Source organism: Mytilus galloprovincialis, chromosome 3, assembly GCF_965363235.1.
Source record: "Mytilus galloprovincialis chromosome 3, xbMytGall1.hap1.1, whole genome shotgun sequence".
In the NCBI taxonomy this organism is placed as follows: domain Eukaryota; kingdom Metazoa; phylum Mollusca; class Bivalvia; order Mytilida; family Mytilidae; genus Mytilus; species Mytilus galloprovincialis.
In genome coordinates this window covers 110,963,384-110,977,441 of record NC_134840.1, presented here as the reverse complement: position 1 = coordinate 110,977,441, position 14,058 = coordinate 110,963,384, and the positions used below count along the sequence as shown (strand labels likewise).

The 14,058-nt window shown below is 33.3% G+C and overlaps 1 protein-coding gene across 1 annotated transcript in view; it reads left to right on the top strand.

Moving 5' to 3' along the window:
• The first annotated feature begins 1,215 nt into the window (after positions 1 to 1,215).
• LOC143069782 (estrogen receptor-like) overlaps positions 1,216 to 14,058 on the top strand; it is a 56,515-nt gene continuing 43,672 nt past the window's right edge. The window contains exon 1 of the mRNA XM_076244563.1: positions 1,216 to 1,361. The gene's annotated coding sequence lies outside the window, so the exon portion shown is untranslated. The remainder of the gene's footprint in view (positions 1,362 to 14,058) is intronic.

Genomic DNA, 14,058 nt, shown 5'->3' with positions numbered 1-14,058 from the left:
AATTAAATGAATGCACACGTATATTTCATTCAAATTGAATTCGAATTGAATTCGCTAATCGGGTTCATACACTTTTCGAATTGATTCGAATTGGCTAATTAGAAATGCGTTTTTGTTAATACGTAATAAAAGTTAACTTGGTCGGCGTATGACCATATACCAAACATATAAAATAATTATTTTATGTATTACAGAAAAAAGAGAAACACTTAATTTCAAGCATTTTTTTCTACGTTAAGGGAAAACAAATTCCTCGAAAATGGCTGAACTGGAACATTTACCACCAAACCAATCTGATTATAATTAAGAGCTATCACAAGTTACGTACGTGCTAATGAGGATAACGAAATTAGAAATCTATATTTTGACTAGAATTTACACCAAATATTGAAACATGACAGAACAAATTGCAGAATTCTTACTGAACAGACCGGACTGACGAACTTCAGACAGACGGTTGGGTGGATGACGTGCAGATCCTTAGATTCGTCGATAGAGGATTAAATAAAGAGTTGGCCTGATATTGTTTTTATCAAATTGAAAATTAAAAATATAATTTCTTTACCATTTACTTATGCTTATACTTTTTTTTTAGACCAATTAAATCTATCAATTAAGTGTCTTCATCTTGAATCAGTGCTTTAATATTATTATATTCCGATCTGCGTTTTTCCAACCTACCCCTAAAAAGGTTGATTTGTTTTCTGGGTGCCCAAAACAAAAACCCACAGTGTCTCGTTTCAAAAAATTAAATGGTTTCCCATGGGATAAGTATCTCCGACAGTATATACTACATTGATTTTTTCCCGTAACGACAAATGAAATACGTCAATATATTAGAACATATATATATATCATACGAACTTGACCGATAATTGACCCTAGGTATAAAGACAGGTTGACCCATATATATTAATTAATCAATAAAGTGTATGACTCCCATTATTGTACTTTTATATCTTTCTGCGTTTTTGATTGTTAGCAGCCACAATCCAAACTCCCAAATATAATTTTAAATTGGCATTACTTTATACGAGATTCAAACAAAACCCACTAAATATTAGAAATATGAAATATTGATTTCCCCTTTATATACCTCAGTGACCAGGTCATAATGACAAACCTTCGTCCTCAAATAAACCAGGATTAACCCTTAATACTCAGAATAAATATATCATATATGGACATGTCATATTTTCGTACTACATGTATTTTAGAGCTTGAGAAAACAAGAACTTGGCAATAAAAAAGAGTTTATGTTTATATGTTAGATAGACAGTGTTGTTTCCAAAAGGTCACGTTGGGTCAACTTGTCAGACTGACCACAGGTATATACTAGTCAGACGTAGCCTAAACAGAAGGTAAGTCAGTTTTATCTTTGATTTCTCATTTTAGAATTTTCTAACTTACCACTTCTCAAAATAGGTACCAGGGGAACATTCAAATATAGAACCTTACAATTATATGGAAAAAAAACATCAAGTTCTGAAACTACGGTCGAGGTTAATTACGTAAATATGATTAGTGGCAATATAGAGCCTCATGGGGTTTTTGATTATGTGATCATGTTGATTATTAGATTACCAAACCAAATACGTCATGATTATTTGATAATCTAGGTCTGTATTTTTGATTATTTGATTATCCTTTTTAAAAAAATAACTACTGATTATGTGATTGTATTGGCCTAAAATTTCTGATTATGTGATTACGTAGACACCCCCATGAGGGACCTCGATATATGGTCTCATAAATGTCCAAGATTATAGGAACATTAATCCCTGTATTATGAATGTCTACAAAATAGAAATCGACTAATTAATAAGCCACATTCTCTTCCATGTTCCGAAAAATATAGGTATAATTGTAAAGACGCAATGTCAGATATTGCTACCCTTAGGATATTCAATTTTACTGCTAGTAATTATGTAATTCTGGAGGAATATTGCTGCATTATATATTCAACCCGAGTATGATTTTATTCAAGCAGTGACATACAATAGCTTATAGTTATGATACTATAGTTTTCCTACTTTTTGATCGTCTTATAGATGTGTATTTTTGTAATGTGTGCATCATTTCGTTTTGTTGAAAGCAGGACATTCATATTTAAATTATTGAAGGAAGGAACTCGCGAATGCAGTTCAACGCCGTCCCTAGCATAAATACGCTTGTGGCGACGTCAAATTATGATAACGGACAAACTGCAAGACATTTTCATTAATCCGTATTTTTTATACATAACCCTGTAATCTTAATGTTATTTGGTGTACCAACTTCAACTTTAAAAGTACTTTTTATTAATCAAGAATGATAAGAGAAATTAGAATTCATTATTATGGGACTTATATTAACCTACTACATATATTGGTGAAATATTTATTTCAATCTATTACATTAGGTCATGAATACAGATAAGGCCAAACAATATATATACTTGTTTCTTGCTCCCTGGTAGAAAACTATGGAAGTTAGATAGGTTTAACTACAGTTTGTAATTTTATTTGGAAAAATGATTTACATATACTTCTAATGAAACTTTCTAGACGTCAACTGTCATGATCCCTAAATGTCAGGATGTTTACAATTGTTAACTATATAAAGTGTGTTAGGGACCAGCTGAAGTCCGACTCCGGGTGCTGAATTTATCGCTGTGGTGGGCATTCGTTTGTTTTGTGCTCTTTGGTCGGGTTGTTGTTTCCCCGTTTAAATTCCTAACTTTATGCCTTAATATAGGCAGTCAAAATCGGAGAGACAGAAAATTGAAATATATATGTACATGTACTTCTTTCCTTAGAGAACTTACTATCTATATGTACCGATGGTATATAAATTTTATGGTACAGGATAGGGCTATATAGAGAAGTCATTACCAGTCCGTTACTGTGTAATGTCGTGTTACTGATTCTATTTTTGGATTCATTAGAAGTAACGACTGAACGAGGATCATTTGTGGAGCAGGAGCTGGTACGGTCCCGGAGCACCTCAGTTGACCCTCGGTTTATATATATATATATAGAGATAGATAGGATTATTGTTAGTCGATATGTACTTTGATAATGTTGTTTGTCTTTTATTTCTTTTGCTGATTTATGGTATTTGCCTGCCCAGTTATATTGTTTAGAAGTAAATAAGTTTAACTGTGCAAAACAAAGTTGGATATTATATATGTAGTATATGTTCTACATGCGATCTGTGTTGATCCATCTTAGAATCACGTTATGCATGTGAATAGTACAGCTAAAGCAAATTGTTCGATTTGTACGAGTTGACAAGAGTTTCAATTGAAATAGGTATTTTCAAACGGGTTGTAATGCCAGTCAGTCCGATTTGGGACTATTACACTATATATAATCCCAGGTCCGAGTAAATGAAATCGATTCAGTGGCGGATCCAGGGGGGGGGGGGTTCCGGGGGTGCGCACCCCCCTTTATTTTTGCCGATCAATGCATTTGTATCGGGACATATGTTTTGCACCCCCCTTTGCCCTGGGTGCCCTGGGTTAGCACCCCCCCTTTCGAAAATTCCTGCATCCGCCCCTGCGATTGCTCCTTTATATTGCAATACCATTAAAAGAAATAATTAATCTAGAAATTGCTTCATTTTTGTGATATTCCTCTCCGAGATCAATTCTGCATGGCTTCGTTTATAAATATTTTGCAGTCAAGTCATGAAGTAAACTGTCGGAAGCATGCAACAATTCTTAGTATATTGATATTACATGTTAAAAATGTTACGATTTAAAATTTCATACAACAGTCTCGCATACTAGTGTACGAAATATTTATTTTGAAGTATATATGTACAGTAAATGTACTGCGTGACATATTTTAGTAAACTTTTGCCCAAATCTTTGGCTACTTGAACTATAACTGAACCCGTAAAAAGTAATGCATTGGTCTCTTGTTATACTTTCTGTTTTTTAATTTATTATTCATTTTCACACTAGATGCATAACAGTTACTACTGAATTTTGTCCTTTTTTGGTACGGAATGAAATATCTAATATCGTTTTTTTTCAACACTTTCTTCAAGCAATTATTAATTGCTTTCACGTCTTTTTTTTTTTAAATATCACAAATAATGCGTCATGTTTATCCTAATTGTTCTAAACTTATCCATGTTAAAACTAGTATAGACAGAAAGTACCGATCTGAGAATATACTAAGAGACTAAAAGTACAGATCTGAGAGTACTCGCTGAGAGTACTCAAAGTACCTATCTCAGATAACTCGATATACACTCGTTTTGAATCGTTTTACATTGTCATTTTGGGGCCTTTTATAGCTGACTATGCGGTATCGGCTTTGCTCATTGTTGAAGGCCGCACCATACGATGACCTATAGTTATTAATTTCTGTGTCATTTTGGTCTCTTGTGAAGAGTTGTCTCATTGGCAATTATACCACATCTTCTTTTTTAATATATACAAAGAAACGATCTGAGAATACTCTCAGAGACACAAAGTACCGATATGAGAGTACTCGAAAAGACTCAAATTATCGATCTGAGAGTACTCACACTGACAGAGACACAAATTTAAAGTACAGACCTGAGAGTACTCACAGAGACACCAAGTACCGATATGAGATTACTCGAAAAGACTAAAATTATCGATATGAGAGTACTTGCAGAGACACAAAGTATCGATCTGATAGTACTCGCAGAAACACCAAGTACCGATCTAAGAATACCATTAGGGAAAAGTACCGATCTGAGAGTACTAGCAGGGCACCATGTACCGATCTAAGCATACTTGCAGAAACACCAAGTACCAATCTGAGAGTACTCGCATAATCACCAAATACAAATCTTAGAGTAAATGCAGTTGAAGTGCTCTGCTTCTTAAGCTATAAGGCTGTTATAAGTTCTTGCTTATGTTATAATGCCACACGATGTTCTTGCAAGTGTACGGCTTCTTGTAATATAATACCGTACGATGTTCTCACAAAAAGCCTAACATGTTTAACCCCGCCACATTGTTTATGTATGTTCCTTTCCCCAAGTCAGGAGCCTGTAATTCAGTGGTTGTCGTTTGTTTATGTGGTACATATTTGATTTTCGTTATTTTTTTATATAAATAAGGCCGTTAGTTTTCTCGTTTGAATTGTTTTACATTGTCTTATCGGGGCCTTTTATATCTGACTACTAGTATGCGGTATGGGGTTTGCTCATTGTTGAAGGCCGTACGGTGACCTATAGTTGTTAATGTCTGTGTCATTTTGGTCTTTTGTGGACAGTTGTCTCATTGGCAACCATACCACATCTTCCTTTTTATATTTAAGATACAGAAAAACATGATCCCATGCAAAATGGAAACACCCAAAGTTGAAAACATCAAAATATGGAGGCGCAGATCCACATATTTTAAAGCTAGAGGCTCTTACGAGCCTGGGTCGCTCACTTTCGTCTTTGTGCATATTAAAAAAAAAAAAAGACACAGATGGATTCATGACAAAATTGTGTTTTGGTGATGGTGATATGTTTGTAGATCTTACTTTACTGAACATTCTGCTGCTTACAATTATCTCTATGTATAATGAACTTGACCAAGTAGTAACAGTGGAACATATTCTGTAAAAATTACAAAATTTATGAAAATTGTTAAAAACTGACTATAAAAGGCAATATTACCCTTTAAGAGTTCAATTGACCCATTTTGGTCATGTTGACTTATTTTTCGGATTTCTTTACTGTACATTATTGCTGTTTACAGTTTATCTCTATCTTTAACAATATTTAAGATAATAACCAACAGTTCAAGAGCAGCAACCCAACAACGGGTAGCCTGAATGGTTTGTAAATTTCAGGGCAGATATATCTTGACCTAATGAACAATTTTATCCTGTCATATTTGCTCTAAATGTTTTGGTTTCAGAGGAGATATGAGCAAAAAATTGCATTTTACCATAATATGTACTATTTTTACATGTAGCCATCTTGGTTCGCGAGCGGGGTCGTCGGACACAATTTCAAAACTAAATGACGTAATCGTCGTCCTTTAAATTTCACAAAATAAGTCCGTAATGGAAGTCCGCTTTTAAGAAAAAGGTACGATTTATTTGGTCAAGTTCAAAAAGGTAAAACATTAGTATGTTAGAGGCTGTAAAGTTGAATTTAAGACCGAGCAACATAAAATTGTATGTTAGAGGCTGTAAAGTTGAATTTAAGACTGAGCAACATAAAATTGTTCATATTTTGAGTTAGATGTGAAGAATTTTTCTGTAATGTTGATATTTTTTTTTACCTAATACTGTAAATAAATTATCATATCGGTTTTTATATTCGCATTCAGAGGGCATGGTCGTTTTCTTTTGTTTGGAGGATGAGGAGGACGGTGCTGGGAGAAGCCATCTTAATTTATCTTATTTTTCAACTTCTGGACTGTCATACAAATTAGGAAACAATTTAAAATTTTATTTCTTGGTGAAAGGTTTTAAATTGATTTAAATAGGTTTAAGCACTCTTTGATCGTTACCATGTGATTTTGTGTATTTGTTGTCATAAGCGATCTGATATGTTCTCTTTCAAACGATTTTTTTTAAATTTTGTAATTTTTTTATATCGATGCTGCACCACCGTCGTAGATTAAAGACCGTTAAATGAAATTGATAGCGCTCATACACACGTTTTCAATGTGAATGACCCTACTGTTGGCATGATAGTATTTCCTGGCCCATAAGGAATAATGATAGCCTTCTTAGAATTTCACCACTTTCTTACACTGCCAAAAAATCTGCTTAAACAGTTAACTGAAGAACTTTCATTATATTATTCAGAAATAATTTTGAATATGTATCATGACCGTTTACTTTTTTTTATTTTATATCTTTGAAAACCTAAGGTCACTAGTGCTGTAAGGTCTTTTATCATGCCGTGAATATTTTTTTTTTGTAAATCTTAAAAAAAATCCTTTTCACATGTATGTAAAATTATTTCATATTTTTCTACACCTAATTAATCTTTCAGTTTGGGAAAGTATGTTCAGTCCAATCACACTGTTCAAGTACATTCGATTGCGAATACTAGCGTTCTACCCACTCCACAGCTCTTTCATTTAGTTGCTTTCCGTTATTATTAATTTTTGTTTATCAAGTACTTCAATTAGCATGTTTTTGTTTTTCCATTTGAAATATTTGACATTTTGTCATGCCGGAACTAAGTGATGCCCTGTGGAGAAGAATGTACAGTGACCTATAGTTGTTTACATCAGCATCTTTGATGTATTGTCTTGGAAATCGTACAGCATCTCCTTAACTTAATATATATTAAAGGTACGTTAACTAAACGAAATGAATAGTGAAAGAATTTTAAGATGTTTCTATGGAATCAATATCGACATCTTTTAAAAATACGAACAAGGAAATATTGTATTGCCTCTATAGATAAGTATAGCAGGGTTGAGGTCAATATCGTAGCAGCTGGTTTATAGCTACCCGTCCAATAGTCAAAATCTACGTAGCACTACGTAGCAGCTACGATATTGAACGCGGTCGATAAACTTTGGAACATGCTTTGTCGTTATCGGCTACTCGATACCATTGATAACGTCGATATTGCGGTCATAAAACTTTCGAGCACGACTTGTGTACTCAGTCTCAAGAATTAACCAATCAAAATGCTGGATTTCATGTTTCGAGCATGATTTTTGTGCTCCGAGCACTGAGCAAAGTTTTATGCCTGATGAATATAATATTCATAGTGTAAACTCATTAAAAGAAAATTTTAGTTGAGGAAACTTTGAAGTCTCATTAGAAATCGCACAACATATTCTTATTTTTATATTACTAAATTTTCAAAACTTAATGTAAAACATTTAAATTAAACTAAACAAAAGCAATAGAAAACATCATGAAGAAATTTTATAAATGTCGATATGTATTCGATAATAAATCGATATTCAATATCAAGAACATTCAAACCAGTGGGAGAAACTAAATTGTCTTTATGAACAACTGTCTCAGATAAAAATTTGGAACATAAACATAAGGCACAGAGAAGACTGGCGATAACGAATCGATATCGACACTTTAAAGGAAACGAAAGATTCTCTAAATGGTTCTAGCCTGTTGTCTAGTATGAAAAGATATTTCTCGTATCATGAAGTGTGATATGAAAAAGCGATACGAAAACTTAGTTAATTTTGATTGGCTTATCCAGTATTATTAGGATACGATCTTACGACATTTCCATTGGCTATTTGTTAGGTTTATGGTGACTTTCAAAGGTCAAGACGATGCAGTTTTCGTCAGTGTCAACGGCTATATATGATTTCTTCAATAATAGTATATACAAAACACTCACACTTTTCACCTGAAAATCTTCTTATTGTCAAATTTTATTACATTCATGAAATACAAAAAGTTTTGAATGTCTGATGTTAAAGTTTGTGTATGGAACAGGACATATTATGACGTCATACAGGTATGTGCAAAAGACTCTGGGGCGGACCCAGCGATCCAGCCATTTCAAAAAGGGGGTATTCCCAACCCAGGATAAAAGGGGGGTTCAACTATATGTGCCCATTCCAATGCATTGATCGGACAAAAAAAGGGGGTTTCTAACCCCTGGAACCCTCAAACCCCTTCTTAGTCCGCCACTGAGACTAGACCAATTTTGAAAGATTAACCATTACAACTCTTTTCCGTATGCATGTAGTTTCAAGGTTTGGTTGGCTTGCTTGATTTGTTTGTATAAATGTTTGCACAAGCATCCAATAGCATTATGATTATAAAAGCTGAAGAAGATCGAAGAAGCACCTATCTATTGGGAAACAACTTTTGGGATTTTTTTGTATGGGTTGATATAAGACCATATAAGATCTCGTTATTAACTCTAAACAGAAATAACAAACTAACCGAGGCTCGATTATTTATATATTGAAACTAAGTAACTCGAGTTTATATCAAACGAAATGAGTTCTCACTCGTTATGAAACGTATGAGTAAAGCATTGGGAGAAATTTCAACAGTCGATACTTACAACATAAACGGATGATTTATTACAGCTTATTTCCTAATGCTTGTAGAGTAAAACTTTGGTATGCTTTGAATTGTTATACATTGTCTTATCGGGGCCTTTTATAGCTGGTATGCTTTGAATTGTTTACATTGTCTTATCGGGGCCTTTTATAGCTGACTATGTGGTATGAGCTTTGCTCATTGTTGAAGGCTGTACGGTGACCTGTAGTTGTTAATGTCTACATGTCATTTTGGTCTTTTGTGGATAGTTGTCTCAATCATACCGCATCTTCTTTCATTATTGCTTGGTCTGTTTGTATAAACGTTAACTAGAACACACCCGTGATATCGCGGATCCGTGACTGAATTAAAGTATATAACTATGCGCAAGCCTTATCTTAGTATTAGTACTGTCATCTGATGAAGTCATGCCGATTATAAGATACACAATTTTCTCTGCTTTCAAATCTTTCTGTTTGAACCCGTCGAATTGGAACTTATCAATTATTGGTAATATTAAATATTTGGAAAACAAAAGGTCCTGGAATGGAGTATTTTTACATCAACAGCATTGTCCTATATTAGTTATAAATAAAGTTGAATTCTTTTGATTCGCTGTTTTACGTCATGCCCGCTAACAAATTGAAACTTAATTTTAGTCCAGATTTTTAGTATTCGTATTGTTATCTTAGAAAGTCTTACGGATTAAAATACTACAATATATAACAATTTGACAATTTAGTAGTGTCAACCCTGTGATTATGACCCGTTTATATAGCATATTAATCCTGAATACACCGTTTGGTGGTGCGCCTGTCAGATGCGGAACATACAGATAAGGTAATAGGTAACAGGTGATTATACTATTGGTATCGGTATCGGACTCGACCCGGAACTTCCTAATTATTGGCGATATTAATAACGTGGAAAACAAAAGGGCCTGGAGTAGTGTAATTTTTAATCTACACCTTTGTACTATATTAGTTGTATATAAAGTTGAATTCTTTGATTCGTCGTTTTTACGTGATGACGGCTGACAAATTGGACCTCGTAATTTTAGTATTAAAGATTCAAGGTCTCTTATTAACATCTTCAAACAATATATAGGCAAGCAAGCAAGCTAATCAAAGTATTGCTTTACATGCATTAGGAAATTAGCTGTAAGGCGAAGAGAAGATTGTCGATGGCGAATCTATATCAGTGATATCGTTCAGAAGAAACTGATGAAAATCATCAGAGTTGTCGTTAACACTAAATTGATTATTTAATAGTGAATGTTTCCTTTGTCATAAGGGAAGATGACCAATTTCGTTTGTTGGACATGACATTTTTTGTTCACAGTAGAACGAATAATTCGAAGTTATTTGCCCAAGTTTTTGAATCAATATGGGAAGAGACATTTTCTTATTTCTACTTTCATTAAATGATTGTGTATGATATATAATATATACATGTATGTATTTATTTCATATATTACTCACTTTTTTTTGTATTTGTCACAAACTTATTGTTAAGAGTTCATATGACAATAATTAATATTTGAATGTTAAAAAAAAATATCTCGACTATTTATTGAACACTTTTAAGGGGTTTTTGTCCATTCGTTTTTTATGCGTTTTGTTATTTGATTTTGCCATGTGATTATGGACTTTCCCAATTGATCTTCCTCTAAGTTCAGTATTTTTGTGATTTTACTTTTTTCAAAGTATTTCAATTTGTGTAGCATTAGATTGGTGAAGTTATCTATTTGTTTTTTATTTAATACTCACTTTTAACAGTTATAGGCATGTTGTAAGCCGTTTGCACATATGGGCGTGAATTGCTTTTCAATAAAGTAAGTAAATTAATAATTGATGAATATGAAATCGATTGAAAATAATTTTAAGCATTGAAGGAGTGTGATATAGTTGGGCGATCTGAAAAATAAAGTAAGAAATTAAATAAGTGGGCGATGTGTAAAATTAATCTAAAAAAAGGAGGGGTGGAATATGTGTGTAAGAAAAAAAATCTTGAACAGGTTGTTGTTCATTTATGAAAGATTGCAATTGCCTCTATCATCATTTAAAACAATGCAGCTTATTGTTCCGTTCGTTAAAAAGTGATTTTACACCTAGGAGGATAGACATCACTCCATAATACGTTATAACTTTTTTACTACCGGTATAAGATGTTTTATTTTTTTTTAATTTTACAAAATGATCCAATGTAAAAGTAAATTAAATCTTCGGACTCGATCATTTTTTATGCTTGGTTGATGCATGGGACATAACACCCTGTTTACACTGATAAAAGGGTCGCTCTTTGGTCCAGCGTAAGCGGGAAAGTCCATCTTCAATCGGACTTAAAAAGTCTACCTCTAGAGGTGGTTTTAAAAAGATCGATCTTATTTGAATCGATCTTCTTTTTTGGTGTAAACGTTTAGATCAATCGCGATCGATCTTTTTTCAGGTGTTTAGTTTGTTATATTTAGAAAGAAAAATAAAGGTCAGACCGGTTCTTTGTATGTTGCAGTGTAAACGCACTGGATTAAATAAGATCTTGCTTGTGCAATGTAAACGCGAACAGGGCCGCGTTCAATATCGTAGCAGCTACGCAGTGCTACGTAGATTTCGACTATTGAACGTGTAGCTATAGACTAGCTGCTACATAGGTATTGATAGCAGCTACGTAGCCGCTACGTAGCTGCTATCAATATCTATGTAACAACTAGTCAAAAGCAACACGTTCAATAGTCAAGATCTACGTAGCACTACGTAGCCGCTACGATATTGAACGCAACCCTGGTCTTTTTAAGATCGATTCGAATAAAGATCGATTCAATTTTGCTGCAAGTGTAAACGGGGTCTCAGATTGCGAAATGATCAAAACTGACTGCACGTTAAGTTTATTATTTCAAAGTTTGATTTAATATCTTAACTCTTGGATTTAAATAAATTGTATATGCTTTATGCTTAAAAACAAGTTTTAGAATTTTTATTTTTATTAAAATGATTTAATAACATTTGTCCATGTACTAGCACAATGACTTTCTTAGTGCTTAACAATGCAGTGGTGGATCCAGAACTTTTTATCCTCACACTTTATTCCTGGGGCAGTATGATTATCATTATATAATTAACAATGTGTCGTCCTAACACAGAGGCAATGATTACTAGTATATCAAATAAATGGCTTAAAACAAAAATCTCAAATGTCATTGCTTCAATGGTAATTACACAGCAGCAACTAAAATGTGTTACAGGTGGCACGGTAGTATTTCCTGGCCCATAAGGGATAATGATAGCCTTTTTAGAATTTTCACCACTTTCTAACACTGCAAAAAATTCTACATTTACAGTTTACTGAAGAACTTTCATTTTACTGTTTACAAATGAATTTGAATATGTATCATGACCGTTTACTTTTTTTGCTATTTTTAAAAACCTAAGGCCACTAGTACTTTTAGGTCATTTATGGTGCAGTGAATACAAAATTTAAAAAAATTCTCAAAAATTCATTTTCATCTGTATGTAAAATTATTTCATATTTTTCTACACCTGATTCATCACTCAGTTTGGGAAAGTATGTTCAGTTGATACTGTATTTTTTGTCCAATTACACTGTTTAGATACATTTACCTAAGTAGGGTACACAAAAGAGCAAACTAAATTCTGGAAAGCAAATAGTACCGTGCCACCTACAGGGTTATAAGCACCTCAGATCAACATTGTATGAATCTAGTGTATATAAACGTTTTATTCCTGAGGTCATACTACTATTTTTATGCCCCCACCATATTGAGTTTTATCCGTGTTTTTTTTCTGTAAGTATGTACGTCCCTTACTTGTACGTATGTCCATGCATCCCAAAATTGATTTCTGTTCTCTTACTTTAGTTTGCATGAACCAAATTTTATGAAACTTATACGCAATTCTTATATTAAACACAAAACACAAGTCAAGTTTGAACTTTGTTGGCGTCACTTTTACCATTCTAGATGTAAAGGGGTGAAATTTTCAGTATACCCTATCAAGCATATTTACCCTTATATATAAGTTTGACTTGTAGCTTTCTTCGGTTATACATTTATCAGGTGAACATAAAAACGGTCTTTAGATTTAGAAGTATAGATATGTATATATATAAAACAAGAATGTGTCCATTAGTACACAAATGAGTACAAAAGTTCAGGGTCGAATCCGATACCAATACCAACAGTACATGTATATTCACCTATTACCTATTACCTTATCTGTACCACCGTGTATCATCAGTACACCGGATATAGGTACTAACCAAGCGGGCATGATCGATTTTGACCTTACACGGTAACGAAAATCTTTGTTTTGCTTTATCAATATTCAATGTACATTTCTCAACATTTGAAATTCCTGCTCCCAATAATTTTCGCATCGATTTTTTTCCTATTCATAAAACAACTTTGATATTCTAATAAGAACAATTAACTTGTACATGCGCAAATAGTTGTGAATGTCAACACCAACTTTCAATTTCGATACAGTTGTTGAGATCTTTATACATGTTTTATCTGAAAGAAACCTACTACAGGGCAAAAGTAATAGTTACCAATCATAAACCTACCCGTGATTACTCATTCCTTGAAACTTTTTGGATAATAAACGAGTATGAAAATAAAGTTTTTGTATACGGTGTACAACAACTTAACTATGAACCGTACATAAGAATTTATGTGGTCAGCTAAACACCGTACACAACGTTTCTTTGGTGATAAAATATCGAAAAATAACATATGTATGAAAGATTTCAATGCCAATTATTTAAACAGCTATACTTCTTACACACACACATTGACCTTCTATCAGAAAAAGAGTTGCAATACACATAAAAATATATCGGATGAGATGAGGGCCAACTTCTTTGACCAGTATTTGAACATGCTTTTACAATGTTTTAGTATTAATCCCTCTTGTTTTGGGGAAATAATGAGACATCTCTAATCATCAACCTACGACCAAATCATTTCTTAAAACAGCAATTATGTTTAGATTGAAGTACACATTGATGTTATGTGAACAAAACAAAGACTTTCGTTACCGTGTAAGATCAAAATCGCTTACGCCCGCTTGGTTAGTATCTA